This window comes from Chenopodium quinoa, unplaced genomic scaffold (genome assembly GCF_001683475.1).
Source record: "Chenopodium quinoa cultivar QQ74 unplaced genomic scaffold, ASM168347v1, whole genome shotgun sequence".
Classification (NCBI taxonomy): domain Eukaryota; kingdom Viridiplantae; phylum Streptophyta; class Magnoliopsida; order Caryophyllales; family Amaranthaceae; genus Chenopodium; species Chenopodium quinoa.
Window position 1 is genome coordinate 2,342,742 of NW_018743032.1, and position 5,068 is coordinate 2,347,809.

Sequence of the window (5,068 nt, forward strand, 5' to 3'; positions counted from 1 at the left end):
TTGATTATAATCTTGATACATGATAAGCTTGTTGGAAATTCTATACTCTTCTAGAGTACTCTATATAGTCATGGTACATATCCATTTTACTAAGTATAATCTCTTATAAGGATCTATCAAAATGCATTACTTCCTCAAATTTGCTATTATCAATAATTGCTCTTTTCATGTTTGAAGATTCTTATCTTTGAAATCTATTGGGCTCGGGTACGGCTACCACGCTTTAGGCGTGCTTTAGGTTCATTAGTAATTGATGTTGTCCTTCTGGGATATTAATTTTAATTAGAGCATTTACAGTTGGTATATAGCTAATGACATCTATTCATATCTATCTTCAGGATGGTATCATTTTGAAATATATTAATTAGCATGTGGCCACTTTTATTAAATAAAACGTTAATGTTTAAGTTAATGTATGTACCAAACTGCCCATCAATTTTTTTTTCTATTATTTATGTGCAAGGATTACATAAAATAATGAAATAAATACTATCTCCCCCTAATCCTTGCATGTGGGGGCATTAAATTAATCCAACTACCTTTAAATCTCTTGCACCTTTTAAGCCATAAATTCTTTTATCAATGCATGTAACAAGCAAAGTAAAATGATTCTTATAAAACTCATATGAATCTTTATACTAAAAATTCTCAAATTAATATTTCTAATAGAATTAAAGGAACTAAAATAAGATTCACTAAACCAAATGACTTAAATTAATAAATGACTGATAATAATAATAATGAAATATCCGAAAACATAAAAATATCCAAAAACATAAAATTATTGTCCAAAACCAAATGTCCCATAAAGCATTAAATCATAGTAGTACGATAAAATTCTATAATAAATGCAAGCTAATTAATAGAGTTTATTTGCCAATGGATCATAATTTATTCAATTATTTTCTTCAGGATTAGGAAAGAAATCAGCTGCTTCCAGGTGAGTTGTACACTAGTAGAAAAACTAAAATGGGCACTGCCAAATGCACACCGGTTTTTAAAAACCGGTGCGAAAAAAAATTGTCAAGATTGAGGGAAAGAGTTTTCGCACTGGTTCTAATCAAACTGGTGCGAAAAGTTTGTTTTTCCCACCGGTTCTTACAAAACCGGTGGGAAAAGTGAGTAAATCGCACCGATTCGGTTCGAACCGGTGCGAAATCTATTGTTAAATATAAAAAAAAACGGTCAATCTTCTTTCTTTCTCTTTCATTTCCTCGATATTTCCTCCTCTCTCATCAGGCTCTCTCTCCTCCATTGAAGGGTACTCGAAATTCTCCATTGAAGGGGCTTCTGAGCTTTCTCTCAGCACTTTCCTCAATCTCCTTCTCTCTCCTTCGATCTCCTTCTCCATAACTGTCACTTTCCCTTTTCTTTCTTCTTTCTTTCGATCTCCTTCTCCTTCTCTGTCCGAAATCGGCTCAAATCGAACATGTTCATATTCTCTGCTCCTTCAATGTTCCTCAACGTCTCCTGGTTCGTTTCTCTTTCTTCAATTTTTATGATAATTTTTGCTGGGTTTTGTAATTAGGGTTTCTAATTTGACTCCGAATCTCCGAAATTGTTTTTGGGATGATATTGTAGAATACTGCGAATACTCTTCATGGTGGGAGTTGAGAAGGCTGTGTCCTTGTGGATTGGGGAGTTGTTTGGTTCTTACTGCTAATACGGAGCGTAATCGCGGTCGAAAGTTCTTTCGTTGCCCTGATCGTTAGGTTTGTGAGTTTATTTCTAATTAGGGATTTTGATTTTGTGAGTTTATCTTCTTTTATATAATTTATTTACATTCAATCAATATGAAAATATTCCATTATTTAATTTTTGTGGGCATTTGATTGTTAAAGTTATCTGTTCTTGTAAATTGTTCAATAATTATTTTCTGCATTTGAAGTACACAACAATGATTTATACAGTTCATATGTTTTGGGTTTTTTTTTTTATTTTATTTTTATTTTTTTATTTGAGGGGAATGGTACAATTTAAACGGTCATGATAGATTAAGGTGCATGAAGATACTAAGTACTGATTAAATCTTCCTTTAATAAACTAATTTGAACTGAAATTCTAAATATGACCCAAATTATTACATTTTTCTGTAATTTTTCTGTCTAAAAGGGTCATGATAGACAAATTATTACATTTTAGCTTGACTTTAGCTTTAGCTTGCTCATTATGTGATTGTTTGTATTGCTTATATATGTAGGAATGAATCTCAGATGCATTGTTGTCTTTGATTTGGTTAGTCGACGTAGGATCAAATTTATGAAATTGTCGTATGCCTATTTTGGGGAACCTGATTGTCCTGATATTGTTCGTTCTGCTTTTAGTTTGTGTCGTACGAAGGATCGCTTGTGTGCTTGGGCTTATTATAATGGTGGATATGTAGTTGATATGTGGATGTTGAAAGAATATGATGTGTGGGAATCATGGACCAGGTTGTTTTGTGGTGATATGAGATGTGAATATTGGAATTTTTTTGGATTTACCAAGGCCAGAGAGGTTATGATGTTCCATTTTAATTGGCTAGTACTTATTGACTTCAGCCGAGTTCCACTTGAATCGAGGTCTGTTTGTTTTGGACACCAAGTGACAGCTTTGAATTATGTAATGGGTGTAAGAGCTCAGATACCATATTGTCGAAGGAAAATCGACTCTTCTTCCTCAGATGTGAACAGGTTAGTCTTACATTGAAATTTGTTGCTTTCCTTTTGGTGTACTTGTTCAGTTTTGACTTGGTCTATTGATATTCTTGTCTTTGTGCATGAGCAACTTATGTTTTTCTTAAGTGCTTTTTTGTTAAAGCTGTGTGAAAGGCCTATGATGACTAGTGGTATTTTTGAGCTCTTGTCAATATGTGCCTATGAAAAAACTATTATCCGAGTTCTGAGGCCTCATCCCAGCTTTTGTGTTTTCTTGAAACCTTGCCATGGGCGTAGGTCCAGCTTTTGATGGTAAACGTTCTGAAGAATCTGACAAAATTATTGAAGAATAGCAATAGCAGTAGCAGTGAAATTATACAGAGGTAATTTCTCTCAACTTGGTATATAGGTTGTGTTGTAAATTGTAGATAATGAAAGGCTATAAGGACTATTTTAGGGTGGCTTGCCCATAGTAACACTATTTAGTGTAGGATGACAGTGTAATTTGTTCTTGATTTTAATGCTTGCTGTTTTGTTTTTGTACTATTGGCTTTCTATTTAATTGTGAAATTGTTGTGTTGCTCTTTTCTCTTTGGTTATATATAGAGTGGTTTGGTTTTGGAGAGTCTTATTGTCTTCTCTTCATTTTCTTTTGGCTGTAAGTATATGGTGTTTCAGAGGCAACTTTTTTTTTTAATTATACAGTGTACTTTAACAAATGAACCTTGATTACTGAACCTATATTAAGCTAAATCTACTAATTCTGGACACCAAAAACTGAACAGATTTCAAACTACCCTACTATGATGCTAGACTTTATAATCATATTGGACTGTACAGTGATACTCAGAATGATGCTTGCTAATGATAATTTAGTTTGAAAAATTCAAACTTTACTATTTGTTGGTTAAAATGGTTTTTGTTTGGTGCATTTTATATGATTTGGCTATTCAAATTACAAATTAGGTTTGTTGTTGTTTAATTTGTATAGTATGGCATTGAATAGGAAAGATCTAATTTGAGTACTGTGTTATCAGGGGTTCGTTTTATTAAGCTTTTGTGATGATTTGTTCCTTTGGTTGTTTTTCCGGTTTGGTTTGCTTAGATTCCTTTATTTTTCTGAGACATTAAACTATCCATTCAAATTTCAGAGGAAACAGTTCCCTATTAAGCTTAGTTTTGCCATGAATATAAATAATGCTGAAGGCCAATCTCTATCCCAAGTTGCCCTATATTTAAACACCCCTTGTTTTTCACATGGACGGCTTTATGTTGGTCTATGATCAGAGTTGGCTGCAGGTATGCTTAATAATTTACCTTTGCTTACAGTTCCTACCCTTTTCCCTCTCCCTTCTACTATTAAAAAAGTTGTTTTCTTCAGCCTTAGTTTTCTATATATAACTATATACATTCTCTTTTTGAACACTATACAAATGCTCTCAACTTCAATTCTAGATTGAAGAACCCTCTAATTTTGTAAGCCTTGCTAGCTATTTCTTTGCAATGATTACCCTGATAATATAAAGAGGTCCAATTACTGATGTCATCTATTAAAAGCTAATCTTAGATGTATTTTAAAAAAGATATGTTGCCACTAACAAATGCTTTCTTTCCTTCTTACAGAAATAGAGAAAATCGATTTATAAATGATGGATTTAGGAGGGAGTTAGCAGGATTGACGATATAGTGACTTAAAATGCAAAACACGTGGCTTATAGGTGCTGTAATACAGAAGTTCATAGGTGAACTTTTAATCAAGTAGACAGATTATTATTCATTCAGATTGGACCATCAGATCACATGTTCTTACAAAGCAAGGAGTTCTAACATGGGTTTACAAAGAAAAGCAAGCAGTAGCAAAATAGCAATAGCAGAACAGCAAGCAGCAAAAGCAGAACAATAGTAGCAGAAGCAGAACAACAGTAGTTATGATATCCTGGCTGTGATAGTTCTTGGAGTTATCGGAGGTGTTCTGGGCAGCTTTTATAATTATCTTATTGACATGCGCTATCGTTCACAACGTTGTAGCACCAGGCCCAGCAAAACAGCTATATGTTTTTTTTTTCAGTTTTTAAAGTGTAATATTACAAGCTATTGAACAAAATATATGTGTTTTATGTATATTAGTATTATATACAAGTATTTGGTACAATTTAAGTGAAAAAAATGAAAAAAAAAAATTAATTTTTTTGAAGCACTTTTGGCACCGGTTTTGGAAAAGAACCGGTGCTAAAATATTTTTTACAATATTTTTTTGAAGCACTTTTGGCACCGGTTCTCCCCCAGAACCGGTGCGAAATGTATGGGGTTTTAGCACCCCCCCCCAAATCCCCACCAGTTCAAAATCGGTGCTAAATGGGGGGTTTGAACAGGTGGGGATTAAGTATTTTCGCCTAGTGGTATCACCGTAATCAAAATCACCTTCGCCATCC

At 33.5% G+C, this 5,068-nt stretch overlaps 1 long non-coding RNA gene across 3 annotated transcripts; it reads left to right on the forward strand.

Moving 5' to 3' along the window:
• The first annotated feature begins 1,314 nt into the window (after positions 1–1,314).
• On the forward strand, positions 1,315–4,760 carry LOC110730391. 3 transcript variants are annotated; one of them, XR_002513052.1, is made up of 5 exons: positions 1,315–1,473; positions 1,582–1,712; positions 2,325–3,019; positions 3,788–3,935; positions 4,260–4,760. It is a non-coding gene; the product is annotated as an uncharacterized LOC110730391 (long non-coding RNA). The 3 variants fall into 3 exon arrangements; XR_002513051.1 differs by lacking the exon at positions 3,788–3,935 and having other exon boundaries at positions 2,325–2,672; positions 2,934–3,019; XR_002513050.1 differs by lacking the exon at positions 3,788–3,935.
• Positions 4,761–5,068: the final 308 nt, after the last annotated feature.